Source organism: Canis lupus, chromosome 29 (genome assembly GCF_003254725.2).
Source record: "Canis lupus dingo isolate Sandy chromosome 29, ASM325472v2, whole genome shotgun sequence".
Lineage (NCBI taxonomy): Eukaryota > Metazoa > Chordata > Mammalia > Carnivora > Canidae > Canis > Canis lupus.
The window spans coordinates 3,767,760-3,795,461 of NC_064271.1; the positions used below are offsets into that span (position 1 = coordinate 3,767,760).

The 27,702-nt window shown below is 36.3% G+C and overlaps 1 protein-coding gene across 9 annotated transcripts in view; it reads right to left on the reverse strand.

Moving 5' to 3' along the window:
• Positions 1-27,702, reverse strand: part of PXDNL (peroxidasin like) — a 429,464-nt gene that overhangs the window by 313,166 nt on the left and 88,596 nt on the right. Inside the window, exon 1 of one of the 9 annotated variants that reach the window (XM_025477709.3) lies at positions 21,589-21,735. The exons of the other annotated variants lie outside the window; for them this stretch is intronic. The gene's annotated coding sequence lies outside the window, so the exon portion shown is untranslated. Of the gene's footprint in view, positions 1-21,588; positions 21,736-27,702 lie in introns of those variants that run through there. 9 annotated transcript variants of the gene reach the window in all.

Sequence of the window (27,702 nt, forward strand, 5' to 3'; positions counted from 1 at the left end):
CATGCCATGCCCAGATGCCTGACCAATAGAACTGTGAACTAATAAATAAGTATTGCTGTAAGGTACTAAGTCTGTGGTAATTTGTTTTGCAGCAGTAGAAAACAATATAGACAATAAGAGACTTTTTTAAAATTGGCACAAACCAGTGTGTCTAAATACTTCTGTTTTTATTCTATTTCCTGCTTATCCTTCTCACTGCCAACTATACTAAAAATGTCCTGTGTAAAATGGAGTGGCTTTTAGGCTAAAATGACTATGCACAAGTTTTTTACCTAAATGATTATCTGGTGGAAAATCTGAAAGTTGAGAATACAGGTGACACACACTGACTAGGTATGCTCCATATATTGCAGGTTGCTTAATAGGCCAGGCCCTCCCTCTTCAACTGCCAGTGTTTCCAAGTTACTATAGCAACCAAATACCTAGTCTAGATTTGGCAAGGCCCCACTAGGGTAGAACTATCCCTCTGAGAACCACTGACTGAGTCTCATGTACATGAGCTCTTATAACCCTCAGCCCTTTCTACTAATCTTCTCTGGGAACCTATCATCTCTTATTCTCTGAATACATGGAGTATGTCCTGTCTCTGAGCCTGTTCTCATTTCGTTTCCACCACTCTGAATTCTTTTCCATCCTCTCCAATCCTAACCTCTTTCTCCCTTACCTACATACACACACAGAGACACAGGCACTGCTGTGTTTAAAGCAAATGATTCTTTTATGGGGTGCCTGGGTGGCTCAGTCAGTTAAGCATCAGATATTTGGTTCTGGCTCAGGTCATAATCTCAGGGTTATAGGATAGAGCCCCGAATTGGACTCTATGCTCAGTATGGCGTCTGCTAAAGATTCTCTCTTCCTCTCTCTCCCCTCCCCCAACTGCTCACCTGCAATAAACAAACAAATAAATTCTTAAAAAAAATAAAATAAAATAAAATAAAATAAAATAAATTAAATTAAATTAAATTAAATTAAATTAAATTAAATTAAATTTAAAAAGCACCCAGCAACTTCTTGAGGTCTCAGAACCTCAGGTCCCTGGTACACTCAGACGAATGAGCATATTGTCTCCCAAAGTCCATTCTGTGCTTCAGTTACACTGATATAGAGATATTGTTTCTTGGGTGCTTCTGTTTTATCTTCCATTATACTTTAAAAGGATTTCCCACAGCAACAGATATTTACTGAATTAATGAATACTGCATTAACAGTGTAATTAACATGATTTATTTTAGCTCCTATTCAGATAGTAAAATTTTGGAAATTCTCCCCATTGAACAAATTCAATGCTCTTGCCCTCCCCAAGGATGACATATCTGAAGATCAAGCCAAGTGTACCCTGATGTTGTTTTTAAGCAATTCTCTAGAACTTACTTAGTAATATGATAACACCTCACAGTAATGGTTTGGCACTTCCATATCTCTGGAGATAATTCAGTATAAGGAACCACAGCCATGCTTTCTGCACAGCCTAGAATGATTCACAGTGGCCATGAGCTAATAGGGAAATGAAGGAAGAATGAAAGCCTGTGCCCTCCCTATTGACTCACACATTGAAATAAGAGTTAACAAAATAGTATTAATTGTCCTTTTTCTCCAGTCATGATTCTTTGATTTAATGAGTCTCACTTGACTATCAAGTTCTGAGATCAATATTTATAACATTTATGTATTTATAGCATTACTGTCTCATTACATGGAGACAACAGTAGTTTTCTATAACAATGGCACTTTACATAAATGAGAGTTGACCAAGGATTAATGAAAAAAGTTAAACTAAATCCTTACCTCACAAAAAAATTAATTTCCAGATATATAAAAAGTTAAACCTAATTAAAAAATCAAACAAGAAAAATATAAGGACATTTCTAAGGTTCAAATGGTGAAGTACTTTATAGGCATAAAGAAATGACATAAGTGACAAATGACTGCACCAAAACATAACACTGAAAAATGTTATAATCCACACAAAAAATTATAAAAGTCAAAACGCAAAAAAGGGGCAAATACTCTACAAAATGATAATAATAAATCAGAAAGGGTAAATATTCTCAAGATGTTACAAATCAATAAGAACATCAAAACCCAATGGAAACATGAATAAAGTCCAGAAACAGACATTTCACAGTAAAACAAATAGAAGTGAATACTAGACTTGAGAATATTCATCATCTTTATTAGTAACCAAAGGATTGCAAAACCAGTTTCTCATAGCATGAAGAGATGTGATATGCAAAAGTTTAAATAATAATAATTATTCAATATCAGCAAAAATGTAGCAAAACCAAACATTCAGCTAGTGAAGGTGAAAATTGTTAACTTTCTTCCTCTAAAACAATCTGTTACGTTTTATGAGAGACTTAGCATGTCTGACAGATACTTTGGTGTGCTAATTCCATTTCTAACAATATAATTTGAAAGATAATAAGGCACAGAAAAAAATGTCCATGACATAATGCTTTTAAAAAGTATATCTACAGCATGATCTCAATTCTATTACATATAATATATAGTTATTAATATAAATAATTTATATATACAAATAATTTTTATACATGTATATGTAAATAGGATAGGAAATATTCCAAAATGTTAACTATATATCTGGTCTGTGGGATTTAGTTTTGCATTTTGTCCAAGCTTTCTATATAAGTATGTAATTTTATAATAAGAATATCACAAAAGTCTTAATGGAATTAGGAAAATCATATGACGGATTACACTTGATCCAACAGACTTTTATTGAATTCTTTCTGTATATCATGCCAGGCACAATCTCTAGGAATTCAAGTTCCTGAGTTTTTGAAATTCATGGTCCAATTAAGGAGACAAACTTGTTTTAAAATGTCATTGTAACAAGGTATGTAAGTGCTATGAATATGGAGCTGACGTAGCGATAAAGTAAGACAGTGGGAATGGAGGAAATGACACCTCAGTCACAGAAGTTATAAGAAACGAGCAAGCCATGGTCTGTGTATCAAAAACAGCCTAAATGACTTCATATTAAAGCCCTCCACCTACTTGCATAATGAAAGGTTAAAGAGCTGTTAAACTGTAATTTTAAAATATCACCAATATTGACATTTCAGTGCCTACATTGTTCCAATGGTTTCAATGATATTCTTTTGCTCAATGAAGTAGGAAATCTAGGTTATATGAGAATTATTTTCCTTTAGAATGAAAACAAAATTTGATCAGTAAACACCTTTTCCCTAATATTTCTTAAAAGGGGATCCCTGGGTGGCGCAGCGGTTTGGTGCCTGCCTTTGGCCCAGGGCGCGGTCCTGGATATCCGGGATCGAATCCGACGTCAGGCTCCCGGTGCGTGGAGCCTGCTTCTCCCTCTGCCTGTGTCTCTGCCTCTCTCTCTCTCACTGTGTGCCTATCATAAATAAATAAAAGTTAAAAAAAAATTTTGTTATATACCTGTTGTAGCAAATCAGTCTTGCCAGAGAAAGTAGAGATGCATTGGGCAAGAGAAGGGGCTATAGGGTAGAGAAGGAGAAGGGAATTGGCTGTTTGGGGGATTCAAAAGAAAGACAACCAAAACATACTACAAAGTAGAAAGTGAAGTCAAAGTAATGCATTGACAATTTATGTAGGCAGTTTTTTACTTAAATGACAAGTAAGTTGAAAAAACACATTCTGGTGGCCTTTTGGGTCGGAGCCAGCTGGAAGAAGAGGGTGGGATCTTGGATGACTGAATTTTCTGGCATGAGCTAACAACAATGACAATGTCAAGTTGCAAAATATATTTTGTATTTGATTATCCCTTATATCCAGACTTTTAATGTTTTACAATATCTATCCATTGATGGTATGATAGCACAAACATGTTTATACTAGCTACTACTGGTTGTAAGTGAAATCAAGCACTAACCAGACTTAAGACAGAAGATCAGCCTGGGTAAACATGTGTTTCTAAAATAAGTGAGTACACATTTTCCCCAAAGAATTATCTAATCACAAAAGCTCACTTTAATCTCACTTGTAGAAAGCCAGGAAGAATTAGATCTCTAGGATGATAACCATCATCCTGAAGTGGAATTCTGGTTAACCCATTAAAGGTTCAGAGACTTGCCTTTATGGAGAGGCATTATTTTTGTAAATCATGAGATTCAGACAGCTCACAAATGAACAGCTACAGCAGTCTCTCTAGCCACACTGGGTAGCAAACATGGGCTTTCAGACGCCTGTAACTACTCAACTAAAAATGTATGCACTGTCACACTCACTAAGCTCCCTGTATTTGAGTTCATCTGTTCAAACAGCAGGCTGCCAACCCACAAGTTGCTTACAGCCCAGTCACTGGGCAAGGATGGAAGTGCACTGAGCTTACATTGGCATCTTACGAAATTCAAGGACTACATTTTCTGTAGCAGGAGGCTCATCTACACTGGCAACACTGAAGCTATTGTGCTCTTGGGGTCTTGATGACTTCTTTTAATAATTTGTACTCAGTTCCAGCATATGGGCCATCTCAGATGTCTAGATTTTTTGCTTTGTTTTAAGCAAAAATTTTTATGTAAATCTATTAAATTTATATATTAATGACCTGCATTCCATAACCTTTCTAATAATTAGATGGATGCAAGGCTAATATTTCTATCTTCATTTGGTCTATTAGTTGATTTTATTTGAGGAAGTGGCTGGTTCTTTCATCATCATGTGTACCAGTCAGTCTTATATATGCTACACTAAGTAGTGATATTTTAAAAGACTATTATTACCTGATGTATTTTTTTTTCTAATGAAATAACTGCTTCCATAATTTCCCCCAGTGAGCCCTGATACTAAAGGAAGAAAAGAGAAAACATGAATAGTTACAAGAAAAACAAAACATTAACAATGAACTGTCTAAAGTTATCTACTAGCATCTATCATTCTGCCAATTAAAGGAAATAAATAACATATAGAGGATGCTCGTCCTATGAAAATGAAATTTATTTTTCCATTTTTAGAATAATGCTCCATCAAGGTACACTAGGTTAAAACTGAGCACAGATTTCAATTTTAAAATCCCTGATAAATACAAGCTTCCACCAAAAGTTCATCACCACAGAGATGCCTCCCTGAGTATCAGAGGCTGCACATTTAATTTCCTTCCAAACAGCTAATAGAGAAAGTCTAATAAAAGATCATATCACATTGTGTGAATATTAGAGAAATAATAGAGATTCTCCTAACCTCTCTAATAATGAAAGTCAGTGCTTTATTTTTTCCCTTGTGCAAAGACCAAACTAGCACAACTGCATTTGGATTATCAACAGCTTGATGGGCTGATCTCATATGTGGAAAGTATTATTCTTCTAGAGGAAATGGCTATTCAATTAGAGTTTAAAGTCTAATATTTACAAGTTAAATTGACTTAAGGAAGTTAATTTAAAATGTAAAATCCTAAATATAAAGTTGAGCAAATCATCTACGGGAAGTTATCAAAAGTCATCAAGACAGAGGTACAGCCACTGATCAATGCAAAGATAATCTCTCTTTCTCCCTCCACTCACATCCTCACCCTAGGCCAGAAGAAGATAAGTGCAGTTTCTAAAGGTGTATTTCAAATCTCCACAGTCCTACTGATCCAAACAAGTTCTTACTAACTCAGGTGTCTATTGGTCTTATAACCCAAACTTAGACTTGTTTATAGGTAGAACCAAAATAGCCCTCAGCATCCAAGGCCAAAGTAGACTCAGGCTCTGGCCATTACAACAAAGTCCCCTTGGATGAGGTCTCCATTATAGCCATCCCAGTTTCCAAACCTCCTCTTTACCTAGGCCAGCCTCTAAGAAATATAAAATCAAATAAACAAGGAGGCTATCAGACCAGATGGCTCTAATGTCTTCATAGCCTATAAATACCTGAAGGCTAAGAAATCTATACCTAAGAACAACCAACCACAAGTAAACAACCAGGCTTTTCCAGATAAGGCAAATGCTTAAGCTAGAGCCAATCAAATAACTTCCAAGCATTGCTTCCTTCCACATCTTCTTTATAAAAGTCTTCCCCTAAATTCCTGTTAGTGGAGTGCTCCTAATAACATCTGGTTTGACACTGCTGGATTCAATAGATTTTTGTTTAAATATACTCTTAAAATTTTAATATGCCTTCATTTATCTTTTAATGGAAACTGCAAGAGATGAAAGACTCTAAGAGCAGGGTCTAAAGAACTTTTAGTATTTAATTCTTTCTGTGAGTACTACAGAATTTAACTGACAAGGATAAAATAATATTCAATACTAAATTAGTTTTGCTAATTATCATTTGTTCTTGAATATCTCTTTCCAAAAACACAAAGAGAAAGCAAGAGCAAGACAAATGTTAAGCTATTTAAATATAGGAATATAGGAATCCTATTAAATATAGGAATCTCTCAAGTATCTTTCAGTCAAATTCATATGGAAATTTGGAATGGTAAATAGAATGTGTTGGGTCAGGTGTGTGTGTGGGGGAGAATAAAGTTTTACATGAGGAAAGTCAGTCAGAGAGGTTTTTGTTTTTGTTTCTTTTTTTTTTTTTTTTTTTTTTTTTTGCCTTAGCTACGAAACCTCCTCAAACAAGTATTTGAAAATTTACTAATAAATCAAACATCTGATAAAAGAGAGTTAGGAGAATGAGTTGGTGGGGGTGGGAAGCAATTTTGTTAGCTCAAAAGAAACCCAGGAAAAAAAAATCACAGAGGAAGAGGAGTGGTTTACTAGGGTGGATACATCTTTTCAATAGCATACCAACACTATAGTTTCAAGGCTTTGAGTCCAAATGGTATAATTTTTAAACTACTAGCCTAATATTTCTTGACTATCAGCTCAAACCATAGTTAACTGTGTGTGGTATACCATAAATCTAAGATAGACAGCTTTCTCCCACTAAAAAGAGTCCTTACCTTAACAAAGAAGTGGAAGTTTTCATCACCACTAGCAGAACTGTGTAAGTTTCTATCTCAATGCCTCCAAATTGCAACATAAAGACTACACAGAAATGTAATAGTTAAATAAATTTCAAAAGGTACATTTATATTTAGATTCACATGCCTGGGTGGTTCAGCTGATTATGAGTCCAACTCTTAATTTCAGCTCAGGTCATGATCTCAGGGTTGTGACATCAAGCCCCATGTCAGGCTCCACACTCAGAGTAGAGTCTACTTGTCTGCCTCCTGCCCCCAGCCCACACTTTCTTTCTCTCTAAAATACATGAATAAATAAAATCCTTAAAAATACGTATCATCCATCTTGTGAGAGAATTTCTTTTTTTTTTTACTTATTTTTTGTTTTATTATTTTTTATTTATTTTTATTTTTTATTTTATATATATATATATGTTTTATTGGAGTTCGATTTGCCAACATATAGTATAATACCCAGTGCTCATCCCGTCAAGTGCCCCCCTCAGTGCCTGTCATCCAGTCACCCCTTCTCCCCACCCACCTCCCCTTCCACTCCTCCTTGTTCATTTCCCAGAGTTAGGAGTGCCTTATGTTCTGTCTCCCTCTCTGATATTTCCCACTCATTTTCTCTCGTTTCCTCTTTAATCCCTTTCACTATTTTTTATATTCCCCAAATGAATGAGAACATACAATGTTTGTCCTTCTCCGACTGACTTACTTCAGTCAGCATAATACCCTCCAGTTCCATCCACGTCGAAGCAAATGGTGGGTATTCGTCTCTTCTGATGGCTGAGTAATATTCCACTGTATATACAGGCCACATCTTCTTTATCCATTCATCTGTTGAAGGACATTGTGGCTTCTTCCACAGTTTGGTTATTGTGGACATTGCTGCTATGAACACTGCGGTGCAGGTGTCCTGGCATTTTGCTACATCAGTATCATTGGGGTAAATCCCCCACAGTGCAATTGCCGGGTCATAGGGCAGATCTATTTTTAACTCTTTGAGGAACCTCCACACAGTTTTCCAGAGTGGCTGCACCAGTTTGCATTCCCACCAACAGTGCAAGAGGGTTCCCCTATCTCCACATCCTCTCCAACATTTGTTGTTTCCTGTCTTGTTAATTTTCACCATTAGTGAGAGAATTTCTTTCTTTTTTTTTTTTTAAAGATTTTATCCATTTATTCATGAGAGACACAGAGAGAGAGAGAGAAAGAGGCAGAGACACAGGCAGAGGGAGAAGCAGGCTCCAAGCAGGGAGCCCAATGTGGGACTCGATCCTGGGGCTCCGGGATCAGGCCCTGGGCCGAAGGCAGCGCTAAGCCGCTGAGCCACCCGGGCTGCCCTAGTGAGAGAATTTCAAACCAAGATTGATATCCCTTTGATTCAGGCTCTTAGTACATAGGCTATGAATGACATAAAAGAGCATCTGTCATTGCCAGCAAATATGTGAACAACTATATATGCTGTTTAAAGGAAAACTCTAAGAACTAAGAATTTGTCCTAGTAAAGATAATATATGCAGAATCACCAAATCACAGGTCTGTTTTTCTTCAAGTAATATTCCATAACATTGTTCTTTTTTTTTTTGTGAAACATAGCAGCTTTCTCTTTATCACATTCCATCCCACCAAAGGGAGGCAATGGGTGTGAGCCTAGTTTCCTGAAGAAAAATGCTTTCCCAGTGGCTATCCCCTCAACACAACCAAAAGGGTGCTCACACTGAAATCTCATAGAGATTTTAAACAAACTGATGGGAACTTAGATGCTCAAGTTCTAACAGTAGCCCTTTATTAAAAACAGCTGCCAATGCATTACATCCTGATTAGCATACTGTTTGACACAAAGGAAAACCATGTGACTCCCAAACCAACTCCTCCTCCCCCATAGCTAGGTCTTGCAATTCAGGCAAATGCACTGAATTTGGAGCAAGATCATTTAAGTTTTTGCCCTGACTCTGCAATTACCAAACTCTATAACCTCAGTCAAGACATTTAATTTCTCTGTTCTCCAGGTTTCCATTTGTAAAATAACAGTGCAATATTAGATTTCATTTTCCTTAAATTCAACAAACAGGTATTGGGCTGGAAACTAGACAAATATTAGCATCTCAGGGTACTCTCTGACCTAAAATTCTGTGAAAATCTACTCTTCACGCTTCCAAAGTTTATAATCTTCCACAGTACATTGCGTTTAAATTAGGTCTTTGCTGTTTAAGCTACTCAAAGATTTCTATTCATTCTTTTTTGGCTATGTGGATGTTGAAACTAATAAGCCACACATTGTGACTCTACTATGTAAGTGAGTTCAGAGCCTCTCTGGAGGTTGGGCAAACTAGTTGAGGATACAGCTTAACTATATTTATTAGAAATAAAGGGGTAAGTGCTAAGAGATGATTAACCTCAGAACCTGTCAGGAGAACCTGTGCTGATGTCTATCTGCTAGACGGGGTTCTGGTGTTCCCCGTGTCTGAAGCAGCCCTTTACTTATGCAAAGTATTTTCTTTGCCACCATTAACCCACTTAATTAGTCATTTTTCTAAGAATGAAAATAAATGCATTATTATTTCCTATTAGTTTCTGTCAGTTGTCACATTTAGTTTTTTATTTAATAGGGATGCCTTTTATACCATCACAGGATTTTTGTACGAATGAAGGTAGCCTATTACTTAGCACAGAATCTGGCACATATTTGGTTCTTTGTCATTATCATCAGTTATGTCAGGAAGACATATCAGCATAGTAAATCCCAGTGCCACAGCACAACACACCATGTTTTGTGTTTGTTGCATAGTGATTATGTAATAAATACATTAAATGAGACCCTCAGAGATAATAACACACAGGACAAAAAGTGTACATGTCCATTAACTGTCATTTCCCAAGTCAATCACAGCAGCCATTAATATCAGATAGTAAGTTTCCTCCATACTTTGACAATAAATGATCCAACTCATTATTTTAAAGAAATATGAGCTTTCTTCTGCTAGAAAAAGCTAAGGTAAATCTGAAACCAAGGGAACATGAGAGCAGAAAAGTTTCAAGGACAAGTGCCTGGGGAAGCTGATAATTAGATGCTATTTGATCTCTAACTCCATGCTCCCCTGACTCTTACTTCATATCCTTCACAGGCTAGTGGTTTGGACAACAAGATTTTGCAGTTTCCTCAGGGAACAAGGCTGATACAAAAAAGTACATCTGAAGGTGAATAAAACTTTAGCTCTCAATTTCTTAAAATACCACACAAAGGTAGAAATTCAGGCATGGTATTGTCTGAAATAAGTATCATGTGTTTTATTTCCCCATGATCTACTTCAGTTCTTGGCATTGAGCACTTGCTACAACAACGAAAATAGCACTGGTTTCATCCTAGGTAAAATAAAATAGACTTTGATTGCCATGGCCTGGATTGTGTCCCCAAAATTCACATATTAAAGCCCTTACTCTTCATGTGACTGAATTGTAGATAGCTCCTTTAGGAAGTGATTAAGGTCAAATGAGATCATGAGTATGGAGCTATGATCCAAGGGAGCTGGTGACACCAGAACTCACTCTCTCTCTTTTCTCTATCAGGATACAACAAGAAGGCAGCTATCTTGAACTCAACCATGCTAGCACCCTGACCTTGAACTCCTCAGCCTCCAGAACCATGAGAAATAAATGTCTGTTGCTGAAGCCATCCAGTCTCTGGTATTTGATATAGTATCCTGAGTTGACTAAGACACTGGTTCAATAGAAAGAGCATCTGGACAGAGTAGAATGCAGGAAGCTCACTGGACATGATTCAAGTCACCTGCACATAGGCACATCCCTAAAAGACATACACAAACACATAAAAACACACTCATGCATGTGCATAAACACATACATACATATACATATGTACATTCTACTTTGGAATGGCTTTTACTGATTATGGTGTTGCTATTTAAAGTAGAAACCAACAGATAAAAATAGGTGCGTGTGTGCGGAAAGTTATAGGTGAAGTTCTTTGAATTTCCTTTAAATAGGGATGAACACACTCAAAGCTAAATAAGAAAATAGAAAAGGTGATTATTCTTGTTCTACAAAGATTCACCAAAAGGATAATGTAAACATATTTAACATAGTGCATAGGATAAGCAGTATATTCTGCAAGGCAGTCTATATTTTGGGAGGGGGGATTTTAATACAATATATATCTTCAAGACTCTTGCTATACAGAAAAGTTTTCTATAGAAAACTTTCTAACATTAATCATTGTCTTTTCCTCAAAATCAGATAATTATAAGTACATTCAGGAAAACATGCTCTACATAAGATGGCATAGATTATATTCATTATCACAAGCATTTAGTTATTAGTAGTTCATATATACTTACATAGACAATTTTATCTTCATCATGTTTATATAATTATATTTTTATTATTACAGACAAAACATTAAAAATTTATGAATGCAGGTGAATCTCAAATAGCGAGTCACTGGGCTCCTTCACCCAGTCTGCATTAAAAACTCCTCTTTCATATTCAGCAGGTCTTCAGATACTGTTTTGAATAATTTGTGCTATCATTCCAGAACAGATTTAATGCATTATTCAATTATGATTAATTTTCCCCTTGTTTTAGAATTTAGAAATTTGAAGGGTTTTCCTTCAGGCTGAAAACTGATACAATCGTTCTCCCATTCCACTTCCCCAACACTAGTGATCCTCTTAGTTTTAGTCCTTGGTGGCTAATTACAGCAATTATTATCACCTCTATAGTCACATATTTCACACCACATCCGACACTGCTGTAATTAAACAGATTACCAGCATAACTGACTTACATTAGTAGTGATTCTCTCTCCACTATACATTTTTTCTAATTCTAGCAAAACAAATTTCAACTCTGCTTGAATCTCTGATCGCTTTTCCATCAAGGAAGGTGAGGTAATCTATTATATCTTGATTAAAAGATAAGGACAGGATTTTCCAGATATAAGAATAAAGAAAATACAGTCCCTTTCATTGTTGAGAACCAAACCAAATGGCTCTTGCATGAGAAATAGCTAAGACAATGGTGTTCAACTTTGGCTGCTCAATCAGATACACCTGAGGAAAATTTTAAAATCCTGATGGCAGAGTCCCATCCCCAGAGATTCTAAGTTATGTGTGATGTACCTGGTCCTAAGTACATTTTTAAAGGGTCCATGTAATTCTAGTGCATAGGTGAGGCAGAAACCCACTGGCCTGAAGTTTGGACTTCAGACAAATGCTAAAGATTGGCTATGATCTAATTTTTTGTTAATATACCAAAAGTGAAAACAGTGTATTACTCCAAATTACTCCTATAAATAAATATTTGTATAATGCTAGAAAAATGTTTACCATCCAGGCTCACTTTAAGAACTATTTAGTCTGCTATTTTCCCCCAACTTTTCAAGTAAAGTGTTGGTCAGTTTGCATAACGGATCTAATACTGCAGTGGCACCTCCTGTTATTTTATCCATTTGTCTTCCATCGCAAGCTAGATGAAGAAAGATTGACTCTTAGGCAGATTTCAGAGTGACTTATTTGCTACTCGGCAGTTGACTCTGCTACTTAAATAACTGCTGGAACTGTTGGGATGTGGTGACCTAGAGCCGAAGTGGAAACATGACCCTAGTTCATCAGAGTCCTGGGAAATTTAGGGTGAGAAGTGAATGACAAAAGTAGTAGAAGTGTGAGAAATAAACCTTTAAAATATGGTGGGGGAAAAATCTGCTTTAAATCCAAGTACTGTATCCAGCCATGCAAATCAATCTCCCAGCTTTCGCTAAGATCTTGCAGGTCAGAATCAACTAATGCCCTGCCTTTATCCCACCATACTGTTTGAAAGGTTCTATTATACTGACTAGGATGTGACCAGGGCACAAATTTCAATCCTGCAGTTTACTAAATGTGAAACATTAGGCAAGATGCTTAAGCTGCTATACCTCAATCTCCCCATCTATTAAATGGATACAATAATAGTGTCTCTGTCATATGGCTGATTCAAGAATTAAATAAAGATTAAATTCCTTCAGGAATCAATGTGAACTGTTTTCCATGTTCCCAGGACTGTACTGGACTATCAGGGCTTTACAGAAGGCAACTACTTGTTCAGTCACTATGAAATGTATCCAGCCAATCCAGAAGTATATACTGAAATAAAATAGCAATACAAAACTTCCTGGCTGTTTTCTATCTCGACATAATGTTTGGTTGTAAGGAAGAATCCCAGAATCTGAACATGCAGGTAGATTCTACATTTTCCATTATCTCATTTTTATCACAGTTCCTCCATATTGACAGTAATCTTTTCAGAAACATTCCTTTCTACACTTTACTGCTGCTGTTATCTGAAATCTGAAATCTTTGCCATCCAGCTAAAGTTAAAGATACATAGAGTATCCACAGGTATACTGTGTGGAAAATGACTGCATTTTGTCATTAATCTTTTAGTTCTCAAGGAACTTCTTTAATTTTCCGTGCTAAGTAACTCATATTTAGTACATTAATCAAACCCATTTTTTGCAGGTGCAATTTAATAGTACAGCACAGAGTCTTCCATTTAGGCTTTTTTCAGAGCAAAAGAGATACTGGTGTTTCTAATTAACAGCTGTCCACAGAATACAGCCAAAGGAAAAATTCTGTTTTCCTTATAACTGTGTGTTCTTTATGAAGAATTGATAATTAATTTATCTATTACTTCCAGTGCATTTTTTCAAATAAACAAGTACAATGACATCTATGCCAAATATTTGAGAATTTAGTTTTTGTTTTTGCCTCTCTACCTTTTATTTGCCAAAATTTGCAAACGGTTAACTTCAAAATTAAACCAATGTTTTTCAAAACACAGTTGCTGAAATACCTGCATTAGACTTGCTTGATAAAAACATAGGTTCCTGGAGTCCAGCCCCAGCCCTACTGAGCCACTCCATCAGAAACTACCGGTAACAAATACTGCCTACTTCTAAGAGGAACTTCTAGTAACCACTGAGAATCAACCTAAGGATTCTATTTAATTTAATTTGTTCAACTCAAAATCCTATTAATTCTAGTATATATTTAAAAAGAATAAGCAATTAAAGGCACCATGATTAAGAATACCTCTTAAAATTTGAGTTTCAAAAGTTATGCTTTAAGTTTACATTATGCTAAGATATTTTCTTGGACAATTAGTTTGGAGCATCTGTTTATTTCTTCTACTGTTTCCAATAGCAAAGGAGTATAAATTTATTTTGGTACTTTTATCTATTTTTTAGGAAGGAAAAAATCTATTATCAGAAGTCTTCCTACTTGGAAAATGACAAAATCCACCCCACCCACACCAACATACTCATGATTTTGCTTGTAAAATTGAAAACTACCAATAACTTTGAAGTCCCATGTGTCTGCCCCCTTCTAGTCTTGCACTCCTGATAAGAGGTAATTACCAACCTACATTTTTTTGTGTTCATCCCTCTCTTCCTTTTCTCTCAGCTTAGCACACATGAGTATACCCATAGAGAATATATAATAGATGTTGCTGACATTACATAAGTGAGATCATATGCAGATATTCGGCAACCTGTGTCTTTAACTCAATTAAGAGTCATTGATGTTGTTGTGAGCAGCACTTCACTTGTATAGTATCTTATACTAAGTATGTTGTAATATGTCCATTCAATGATCACAAGATTTTTGGGTTACTAGTTACTTTTGTAATAGCTACTATTGCAAATAATGATGCAACATGTTTCTTAGGGTGCCTGTGCAAGAATTTTTCTAGATTAGGTACCTGGAAATGAAATTGCTGGCTATAGATTATGCGTATATTCAACTTTACTCAATAAGAGCAAATTGTTTTCCTCAATGCTAGTACCAATTTGGACTCCCATCAGTGTGTAACTGTTCTCACTGATCCACATGGATGACAGCAAGGGGGTCTTTAGTCTTTTTAATTTTAGTCAATACAGTGGATGTTAAAAGTCGTTTATTGTTTCAATTCGCATTTCTCTGATTTCTGATGAGATAAAGCATTTTTTAATAGTTTATTGGCCACTGATGTATTCTCTTACATAAAATGCCTTTTGTATTGTGGTCTTTTTTTTTTTTTTTTTTTTTTTTTTTTTACTGTTTTTCTTATTGATTTGTAGGAATTCATGTATTCTGGATCCTAATCATTATTCTTTCATACATAATATATGTATATTTTCTTTACTGGCCCTTAAAAATTTTATACTAAATTCTTACCTCATGGACTTAGGGTCCCCCAAGTAGTGTGAATTCATGCTCCCAAACATGTTTGTGCGGTGATCTGTGGTTAAGAATTCTCAGAAGAAAATAGCTGTCCTTTGTTCACTATGTGACACTTTGTGACAAGACGAAAATCAGCAAATATTCATACTGCTCCCTGGTTCAACCTTTGAAGTTTTAAGTCTCAGGCTCAGGTGTCTCCACATAACTGCCTGTCTTATCAGGTCCTGGCCCACTAGAGAAGTGACTGGCTGCTCAACCCATCCCTCAGGATCCAGGATTTCTCTTCACCTTAATATTCCAGTATAGCATTATTTTTTTTTTACCAATGCTATTATAATACTAAAGGAAAATCTATTTAATATTTTGTACATCTTGTGCCGGAAGTCCTCCTTAGGTTACCTTGTCTGGCATATTGATAATAAAACATCTCAAGAAATTACATTAATGACTAATATCACATGGAAAATAACACAGCACATACTAGCAATGTGCTTCGTGGCAATATTGGTGATCATCTAAACAATAATTTTATAGGCTAATTCTAAAGAACCATTTAGCCGAAAGAGAAGGAGGAGGAGGAGGAGAAGGAGGGGGAGAAGAAAGGGTGGGGGGAGGGGAGGGGGAGTAGAAGGAGAAGGAAGAAAAGAAGAAGAGGAAGGAGGAGAGAAGAAGGTGCGTTCTATATCAGAACTCACATCATATTACTTAAGCAGGGTCATTTAGCACAATGAGATAATGCATGTAAGAAAGAATATTTTCTATACCAGGAATTCCTTGTTTTACTTAGATTTATAATATATTTAAAATAAAAGAGAGAATGCGTATATTATCTCTGTCAATAAATATTTTTTGACCTAGTTCTTTAATATCAGTAACAGAGCCCAGCCCCTACTACTTGATGTATATATCAAGTAGTTCAGACAAACTGTGTGAAAACATTATGTATATAATACAGATAGTCATATGCTTACAAATGCATAATATTAAAAGGAATTATACATTTTCATTAGACTTCCAGACAAAGTAGAAAGAACAAGCCAAAAGCAATATCTGAAAGGATAATGACTGAGAATTTTCCAAAACTGACAAGACACGGTGAATTTGAGAAGATTCCTTCCCTCTAAGAAGGGATCTAACTCATGGTTCAGTTAGATCAATGAGTAAAGAAATAGTTAAAATGCAGGATGTCAAGTGAGGAAGTGAGGATTTGCACAGGAAGAGTAACATGGAAGGTCAGGAAAGGAGTCCACAAGGGATTTTGTTAGAGTTAAAGCATGAAGAGGACAACTGCTTATTTTAACATACCTATTTTAGTTAACTACCATAATTATTTCAATTATTTCAAATATTTAACTATTCACATATCTCAAAGATATCAACAATTATTTTTATTGCAATAACTTTTGCAAATGGAGGAGTAATAGCATTAAAAATCTAAAGTTCGGTCACAAACTAAACTCCAGAAAAGCAAGTAAAGAAGACAATTTTTAACATCTAACCTATTTGACTTTAAAGGGTCCCTCAGATATTTGTCAAGAATTTAGAAAGAATTCCATTGACAAGTCAGAATTTGATATGAGGTTCCCCATACTACTATTGCTTGGAACCTGGTTTTCCCAAACCAGTGAATTCCATAACAAGACTACCAAATAGACTTCCACAGTGCTTTCACAGTTCTGGAAGTGTAATGAGGAGTCATTCAAAGGCAATCCTCGGGGCTTTTGGTAGAAGGACTGTAGAAAGGCACTCTGAAGTTTAATGTATTCCAATGAGTTTTGCTTTGTATAGCATTGTGAAGGAGAGCTGCATCTTTACAGAGTCTAGACCGTTTCATTGCTTATGATAGCCTTAAATGCAAACTAGTTCCATTGTTAAACTAGCTATTTTAATAATTCTTTATATATCATATCCATTTGTAGTAGAACTGAGTGTCTCTGGTATTTTCAAAGATTTGTTTTGCTATCTCTCCTCCCCACTGGAGCAAATAATCCTAAAAACAGAGGCAAGATTTTTTACCAAGATGGTAAGGTTAGAGGCTCCAGCCTTCATCTTCCAATAAAGATCAAGAATTCAACAGAATTCTATTTATGAATTTAAATAGTTCTCGGAGAGCTTGGGATTCCACTTAAGAACCCAATAGCAACACCGTGCAACAAAATACCTGAGAATAACCATGCCCAAAGAAGAGGAACAGCTTCATTTTGGTACATCATCCCATCCCCACGACCATCTCTGCTCAGTGCTAACTGGACACTTGACTTGAAAGAATTCCTATCACTGGGAAGGGGAGAATGGAGTTAGTGCCCAGATTCCCTAGCCTTTTGGGACACTGTACAAAGCACTCACCCACAAACCAGCAAAGCTGATGCATCTAAAGATGGCTAGGAAAAAGGAAGAAGATAATTTTTACTCTATGTTTATATTATTCTATAGCATTTTAGAATAACCATCTATTGATATATATATATATATATATGTGTGTGTGTGTGTGTGTGTGTATATATATATATATATATATATATATATATATTCATGAGAGACACAGAGAAAAGCAGAGACATAGGCAGAGGGAAAAGGCCCCACAGGGAGCCTGATGTGGGACTCAATCCCAAGACCCTGGGATCACAACCTGAGCCAAAGGCAGACACTCAACCACTAAGCCACCCAGGTGCCCTATGAAATTATCTTTTCATCACATAAATGCATGGTGATCTTTTGTTTCACAGTTATGCATATGGGTTGGCTTATACTCAGGTTATAAAAATTACAAAGATAGAATACAGTTGCAAGTTTGTCATGAAGCTCCAGAATTATTGAAAAGAAATAATACATAATGGTTTCTGGATTCTAGATTTATTCTACACTCCTCGTAGATTTGTCAATTTATGTTTGTCAAGTGATTTTGTTCTAACAGAACAGTGATTTGTTTCACAATTTCCAAATGGTAGCCTAGACCAGTGTTTATAAAAGTATTATACATATATAGGAGATATAATTCTATAATGCGTCAACAAAAAATATTGTAGCTGTGTAATTTTCCTTGCATATTTAACCATCTTTACCTTACTTAATTTTCCTTTTTATGTGGCATTTATTAAGATATAAAGCATGTTTCTTTGCTATATTTCTCATTTATTTTCTCTATCCCTTGGCTAAAATGCAAATCTATGAGGGTAAGAACTTTTTTCTTTTTAGTTCACTGATCTATCAACAAGCACCAGAACCATGCCTTGGACACGGTATTCATTTAATAAGTGTTTGCTGAATAAGCATTTAGACATTGATGACATGTATCAAAATTAATATAAATAAAATAGATGACTTTAGGCCCTATAAGAAAATTATAATGCCTTTAGCTCCTATAGTCTAAGAAAAAATAATTTGCTTTAGATGGTAACCCTTAGCTATAGAACACATGTTCCATACAGATAAATCTAGATTAAACAACATGCTCAGATTTTTAGAGGGGAAATGGCAGCAGAGTAGGAGGGCCCTAAGCTTGCCTTATCCCACAAATACAACTAGATAACTATCAAATCATCCTAAATACTCCAGAAATCAATCTGAAGACTGTCAGGACACACTCTACAACTAAAGGTAGAGAAGAGACTGTATCGAAGCAGGTAGGAAGTACGAAGATGTGGTTTGGAGAGAAATGGATTGTCACCAACACAGCGGGGAGGAGCCTCAGGCCCAGAGAAGGACAAGACAGACTAGCACATAGGGGAACACAAACAGAGAAGACAAATCCACTAGCAATTAACTAGTAAAGTGAGAGGGCTGAATTTCATGAGTTCTTAGAACCAGTAAGGCTTAAAGCCTGGAGTTCTAAAGGTCAGTAGGCTTGCCTTAGGAGTGCTTGGAGGCATTAGGGCTGCTCTTGGAGAGAAGGTAGGCAAACAACCGGAAGAGGAAACAGCAATCTGAAGAGCACGCGGGCCACAGAGTGGGGAGGTTATCCGCTCATCTCTGAGCGTGTCCCATAGAGGTAGTATTCACAGAACGACCCCTCCAGGAACAATGGAACTGACCAGCACTATTTCCATCCCCCGCCCCTCAGCATAACACAGGACCACCTGTGGGAATCAGCACAGTGCTTACTTGTGCTACCTAACTTGCTTTCACCAAGCTCCTCCCCACACCTGCACTCCAGTGGAACCAGTCTTCCCAGTTACTTGCCTGAGTCCCAGCACAGCAGGCTCCCTCCCACAGAAGACTGAACCAAACCCCTGCCTACACTGCATCTCTTGACCTGGGACTTTTGCAGGGCCCCAGATCCAGTGGCAGTGATGACAGGTCTCATTTCACAAGCAGACCAGAGCACAACTAGTTAAATTGTGTGGTATTCGGGTCAGGGACCAAACCCTGCCCACAACAAAGAGAACCTCTGCAGATGTCTGGCTTGAAGTATAAAGCAGCCAGTACACAACAGAGTGTATGCAGCACACACTGGAGATATTCCCTGAAGAGCCAGACCCTGCAAAACAGGGGACGCTACACTGCAGGGCACTACAGGATTTCTTTTCACAATCCCATTATCCTCAAAAACAGAAGACCATAGTTGACTTTCCTAATATACAGCAACAGGCACACAGACTTAGATAAAATGAGAAGACAGAGGAATCTGCCCCAAATGAAAGAACAGGATGAGGCCATGGCCAGAGATCAAAGTGAAACAGATATAAGTAACATGCCTGATAAAGAATTTAAAGTAATTATCATAAAGATATTCACTTGAGAAAAGAGCAGAAGGCATCATTGAGATCCTTAATACTGAGATAAGGAATTAACAAAGCAGAAGTAAAGGGCTCAAAAAATGAAGTGAGAAATGTGCTTGATGAATGAACAGCAGGAGGGAAGAAGCAAAGGAATGAATTAGTGACCCGGAGGACAAACTAATAGAAAGTAATCAATTCAAACAAAAGAGAGAAAAAAGAATTATGCAATATATCATAGGGAGCAACAAGACACAGGGAACTCAGGGACTCCATTAAATGTAATAACATTCATACTACAGGAATCCCAGAAAGAGAGAGAGAGAAAAGGGGCAGAAAATTCATTTCAAGAAATAATAGCTGGAAAATTCCCTAATTTGGGGAAAGAAATAGATATCTAGATTCAAGAGGCATAGAGGACTTCCTACAAAATCAACAAAAGCAGAACCACACCAAGACATATTAAAATTAAAGTGGCAAATGTAGTGATAAAAAAAAATTTAAAGCAGCAAGACAGTTACATACAAGGGAAATCCCATAAGGTTATCAGTGTACCACCAGATTTTTCAGCAGAAACCTTACAAGCCAGAAGAAACTGGCACGTTATATTCAAAGTGCTGAACAGGAAAAATCTGCAGCCAAGAATACTCTATCAAGCAAGGTTATCATTCAGAATAGGAGAGATACAGTGTTTCCCAAACAAAAACTAAAGGAGTTCATGACCACTAAAACAGCTCAGCAGGAAATATTATAGGGGTCTCTGAATGGAAAGGAAAGTAGAAATGAATATTTCTGTTAAAAATCAGTCAAGGAGGGGATCCCTGGGTGGCTCAGCAGTTTGGTGCCTACCTTAGGCCCACGGCATGATCCTGGAGTCCCAGGATCGAGTCCCACATCGGGCTCCCTGCATGGAGCCTGCTTCTCCCTCTGCCTGTGTCTCTGCCTCTCTCTCTCTGTGTGTCTCTCATGAATAAATAAATAAAATTTTTAAAAATAAATCAGTCAAGGAACTCAAAAAATAAAAGGACATAAAATATGACACTATCTACCTAAAACATGGGGTAAAGAATGGGTTCAAGCTTAAATGACATGCTCAGGAAATTACATAATCTTGTTTGTTGAATTCTGGCTGTTAAAAAAACTCCTTTCAATCCTGTTTTTGAAGTTTTTCTAATACCTTATGATTAATGGGCAATAAAATATAACATTTCTTTAATTATTCACAATTTTGCAGGGTTTCAGAGCATTAATTCTGAACATTATTTCACATTATGCAACAAGAAATTGTAAAAAGAAAAAGTGTGGAAGAATGAGCTAAAAGGATACTGACTATAATTAAATCCCTAATCTGATTTAATTTTAAGCTCATTTTTATCTTTTTTCCTAATATGTGAATGATAAAAATTCTGCTTAACTAATATTTAGGGTTCAAATACATGTTGATTTTTCTAAATGCCTTCATATGGAAAACATGACCTCAAACCAGTATACATCTCTTATCCTTAGGAAATCTAATTAGATAGATTTCCTTAAACTTTACCAAGTGTTTATAATATCAGCTTGCAGCTATGCAAAGGCATAACTACTCTAGGCTAAACACAAAAACGGCTTCACATGAAATACTGCCAAAAGGCATTTCTTATCTCAGGTTTGATATGCCTGTGTTTTTTTGTGTGTGTGTGTGTTAGTTTGTTTTTAATGAATACATTTTAAATTCCTAGAGCAGTCTTATCAAAAGCAGCAGCTGGCTCAGTGAGGAGTAATGACGTACCTGGCATCCAAACAAAGACACCTGAGGGTGAAAAGAACACCTTTAACATCACTCTGGGACAGCAGCCTTGCAGTTCACCCTGAGTCCATGACAAGACCAGTTCACATGGCCCCATTCTTTGCAATCAGTTCACATCCACTAAACTGAAGATAGAAGAACCATTGGTATATGAATACTGAGAACCAATTGTTTAGGCATGAAAAATTCATCAAGTGTAAACCAACATGCTGAAGGGCCTGTTTAGTAAAATGGGCTTTATCCTTTTGTTATCAAAGTAGGAAAAAAACACAATGAAAAAATAAAGTGCTTGCCATGAAAACGCACACATCTTTTTGAGGACTTACTTGTGATATAAGAAGAGCTGATTAACAAAATCTGAGTTTACCACTGTGAACTATTTATCTTAATTAGGATTGAGATGTCTTCCCTAAGTGTATTAGGCATCAGATCCAAGCAAAATAGTTGCTTGTTTTTTTTTAAATAAAAGTAGACAATTAAAAAAAAAACTTACCATTTCTCTGTATGATTCTAATTCTTTATACAATTGTTTGCAAAATCCATATAATAAAAATGTAAATTGTTTTGTGGGAGCTTTCAATGAAGAAAATTGCAAAAATAACAAGATCCAGTAATCACCCAAAATGATTTTTAAAGCTATTCAGAATAGATAGCACATTGATTCCAGTCCCTTGTTAAGATTAGAATATTTTAACCAGTAAAATTAAGTCATCCCTAATGACTATTGCATAAATTGGTCACATTTTGTCAAATGTTATCCCCGAGGCCTCATATTTTTGATTTAGCAAATATACCCCCTGTACTTTCCTTGTGCGTTTAGATTCTCTCTTCTGCACAGAATGATTGCCTATCATTGACTACATTGCACTGTTAATGAATCCAAGACATCATTTCCCTGATATAGTAATATTGCTGTGCAATTATCACCCAGCATTATCATCTTACAGCGCTGAGTGGATCTCATTCGCATTCTATTACCGTAGGCTGTTGACCATCTGAATATATTTATAGTGAACAGATACTTCAGTCATTCTGGAAAGCTGTCTATGCTTTTTTAAGGGCTCAAGGGCGGGGGAAAGGCTTTTCTGAATGTAATACTGAGGAAAACATTCGAGTTTAAATATTGAAGTTGTTAAATATTGAGATCCTATTACCACAACAATACAATTCTGAAAGCAAATACTGAAAGCCTACTACCACATTAATAGAATGCTGCAAGCATCTGGAAATCTAGAAGGATTCAAGAGAGAATTGTCCAGGGAAGAGAATAGTCCAGAGAGGGAGATAAATTGAAATGCGTGGGGAAAAAATGATAAAATAAGGTATTTCTTCCAATGTATCATTTTGCAAAAGAAAATGAATCTTCTGAATGGACAAGAGAAATAAATTTCCAGTCAGACTCTTTTCCCTTTCTATTATGTGTTGTTTTCCCACTCAACTTACAAATTCAAAAGCTGCAACTTCACTTCCCTGTTTCAAGGAAACAGAAAGAAAGCATCAATGAAGTGTTAATATTCTTCCTTCACGTAGGGAAGAAATCATAAGTGTCATAAAGAAAGCATATTCAACTTCTCCTGAGGCAAAATTAAACCACTTTTAGGTTTTCACTACACAAATAACATAGGGCAAGTGATATTTGCTGACACCTTTGCTATTTTTCTAAATTCTTTCTGAGATTTCTGTTGCTTCTTAAAAGATGAATACTAAATGTAAACATGGCAGCATAATAAAAACTTGACACGCTGCCTGGAAAGGAAGGATTCTTTTCTAGATTTTTCTATCCTATATCATAATGATCTGATGCCAATAAACTCAGTGATATTTTGATTTTGAAAACCAAACTAACTCTTTGGTTACTTATACTCCTTTGGTATTTTCCCACGAAAATAGGGCCATGGCCCTTCACCACCCACCTCATGCTTATTGCTTTGGGCTCTCTGGGCCAGCACTCAAGGTGTGGTTTGTTTTTTCTCCTCATGTCACTTACATTTATTTTTCCCGTATTGTCACCTTGTTATCAACAAACTCTTTTTTAAATTCATTAACTTGAGTACCCTGCTTTACTTCAGTGATGCCATCTCATTCTGATATCTATAAAATTATATGATCAGGCTGCTGTCATCATAAAAATTGTAAATAAAGGACACCTGAGTGGCTCAGTGGTTGAGTGTATGCGTTTGGCTCAGGTCATGATCACGGGGTCCTGGGATCGAGTCCCACATCGGGCTCCCTGCAAGAATCCCGTTTCTCTCTCTGCCTATGTCTCTGCCTTTCTATCTCTCATGAATAAACAAATAAAATCTTTTTTTTTAATGTAAATAAAATGTTTTTAACTTAAATGGTCTTAAGATGAGGCATTTGGTGGTAGTAGAGAGGAGATGAACTTCCAGGAAGTTGGCTTTACAAAGGAGATGCCTCCCTAACATATTCATATAGGATAAGAACACAGTAGGAGGAAGCCCCAAAAGATGTTTGTTTGCTTGCTTGCTTGTTTTCCAATTTTGTGAATGAGGGAATTGAAGGTGTCAAGAGATTAGACTTAAGTGTCACATCTAATTAGTGGAAAGGGAAGAGAAGTCCCATGTCACCTGCAGTACTCCTGAATCCTAGATTTTGGCCACATCCCTCAAGAAATACAGAACTGTTCAGGTCTAACTAGGATAGGAAACTATTTAGCCCATAGAAAAGGAGCCAAGTTAGCATGTTTATCTTTTTTAAGTATTAGCAAATGTTTTCTTTGGCTAATCTCTCCTACTTTACAAATCATTAGTGTCTCTGAATAAATAAGAACCTTAAGAAACCATCAGTATTCATAACATGCATATCTTCAACTTTCTGAACATTTATTTGCTAGTGGCATAGCCAATATTTTCATGTATCTCTTAATGTAAGAACATTAGGTTTTATTAAAGATAATTTGTTTATTCTTTACTTTTTTATAGAAATGAGAATCTATAAAGAGGAAAGGAGAGAAAATGAGTGGGAAATATCAGAGAGGGTGACAAACATGAGAGACTTCTAACTCTGGGAAACAAACAAGGGGTAGTGGAAGGGGAGTTGGGCAGGGGGATGGGGTGACTGGGTGAGGGGGGCACTTGACAGGAAGAGCACTGGGTGTTATACTAGATGTTGGCAAATCGAATTCCAATAAAAAAATACAAAAAAATTTTTAAAAAAAGACATGAGAATCTAGTTGATGAATGTGATGGTTTTTCTTCCATGTCTAGATACTAGTATCTGATTTCACTCTCAAACACACACACATATACTTCCTCATTATCTTCCAAGCCAGTCACTTGATCCAGAGATAACTTACAACAACCTAAATTTATTTCCCTTACCATCATTATTATTATTATTGTCACTTAACTCTGTTGAGCTAAGACTCACTAAATGTGGTATGAGATATATTGTAATGGTTAACAGCATGGACTTTGGTGTAAGATGAGTCATTTATAAAGAATGTTAGAAGGGAATGTGGGCTTCACAAACAGATCTTGAACAAGTTAATTTTATGACCTTCAGTTTTATTATTCCTATGGAAAAAAATAAAAATATCTAGATTTTTGTGCATATTAGGGATAATGTATATAGAATACCCATCTCATTTCCTAGAGCACAGAAATCAATAAAAGTAGTTACTTTTTTATTCAACCGAACTATTGCTTCACAATTTGACAAAGGTACCATTAAGATTACTTGAAGCCTCCAGATGGGGCTTCATTGCTACCACAGTTCGTTTGGTTGCTGAGTGTCCTGTCTGGCCCTAAGTCTCATTTCCCCTACTATTCAACCATGAATGTGGGTCCTTCCTATGGCTTGGTGCCTCAACTCTCCACCTTCTAATAAAACAATCTAGTTTTGTCTCATTGACATATTTTGAATATGCCTCCATGACTCAGCAGGCATCTGGATTCCAGGCCAGAGTTCTAAGACACAGACAACATCTGTGAATCTAGAGTATCTCAAGTGCACTGCCTATTATATAAGCCTATGAGCGCTGCAATCAAATAGGGAAGGAAAGATATTCCCGTGAATTAAAATGTGGCGAGGTGCTCTATCCTTAGGAAGAGTCTTCTGTAGGCATGTATTTTATATGCTCCTTTATCCTAGAAGGGATTTAAGTTAGCTTACAGCAACACGTAAAAGACATTCACACTAATTAGCTTGATTGTGGTAGTCATTTCACAATGTATATATATCAAAACATCACATCTACACCTTAAATATGTACAATATGTATTTCTCAATCACACTTGAACAAAGCTGGAAATATATTTCTATGAATTATAAAATGAGGGCAAAAGGAAAAAAAAACTGTGGATGCAGTCAAGAGCAAGGCTAAAAATCTGTACAACATAATTATGTACTAATAGGCCACACATTTGGATCAAATCTTGCTAGCAGCCAATTAGTAAAGAGAGATAATCCATCATTACCAGTAACCATAATAAAAGCTACAGTGTATTGTTTGTTGAGTGCCATACGTGGTAAGTTGTTTACATGAATAAAATTGTTTACTCTTCTCAATGATACTGAGACAAGTATTATTTTATAGCTGTTTTGGATGACAAAACTGAAGAGCCAAGAGAATGTCTTACCTGCCCAAAAACATTCTAGTCACCTGTGAAGCTAGGGATGTGAATCAACTCTGACTGACCTCACCAAACACAACTGTAATGACTACACTACACAGCAGAGAAAAATGAAAAAAAGCTTTTGAATGTCATTTACTAATACGTGACCATGAAGATCACTGACTTCTCCCATTCTTAGTTTCTTCAAATATAATAGCTACCTCATTGACATCCGATGACAGAACTTAATAAAAGAGAAACAACATGGTGTGTATGGATAACGGAGCCTACAAGCATTAGAATATGAACCAGTTTATTCTCCCTCCAAAGATCCTAATGAAGTACAGTTGACCCTTTAACAACATGGGAGTTAGGGGCACTGACCCCTCCATAGTAAAAAATGCACATATAACTTTTGACTCTCCAAAAACTTAACTGCTAATAGTCTACTGTTGACTGGAAGCCTCATTGATAACAAGAACAGTCGATTAACACATATTTTGTAGGTTATATGCATAGTATGCTGTATTCTTATAATAAAATAAACTGGAGAAAAGAAAGTGCTATGAAGAAAAATATAAGGATCATAAGAAAATACATTTATAGTACTATACCATATTTACTGAAAAAAAACATATAAATGGACATGCTCAATTCAAATCCATGTTGTTCAAGGATCTACTGTATAAGGGAGAAGTGTTTCCAGTCACATTCGTGGACAAAGTCAGGTGACAAGTCAGGCGGAGGTAGCACACCTTGCATCGGAACACACCTCTCTGTTATAAATCTCAGTGGTCTCCAATCCCAAGTTCTATCCACAGTAAGTTACTATACCTTGAAGTTCAATGGAAGTGTTTTGAAAAAACGTGCTATTTGGTCTATTTGCAAGAAGCTTGGCAATACAGAAATTTAAATTCAAGAGTTTGATTTTACCAACGTTCATAGATACTGATGCCCTGGTATGGTCACTCCACCACAGGCCATCCTGGCACTTACTGATCTGCACATCGTGACAAGTTACAGTCACACCCTGGACTGGCACTTCTTGAAATCCTGTAGTGAAACACTCATTTTGGGATCCAGAACATCATTCATTAATGTCAGGAACAAAATTCCACGTGGATACCTGCCTTCAAAACACTAAATTCCCATCTGGCAAGATCCTTATAAGCAAAGGAAAGTTTTAGGTTTAATGAAGCAATTTCCTTTAGGTACATGTTTCTCGACAGAAGTGCCTTGGAGTCATTACAGTTTTGTTGAAGAGAGCATTGCTACCTCTTCAAAATGGCAAAAACCCCCCCAAAAATGTATTCAAGTGCTCAAATGTATAAAATACACTTAAATAAAATGTATACAGAAATGCTCTTTTTCCTTTTGCTATTCCATGGAATGGGACTGACTTTCAGTCTGACATAATAGTTAAAATGAGGTATACTTATCTAATTTGTCTTCATGCTATGCATTTTGATAAACTACTGCACGCATGCTGGGGGGGCGGGGAATGCTAAACTGGGACGCC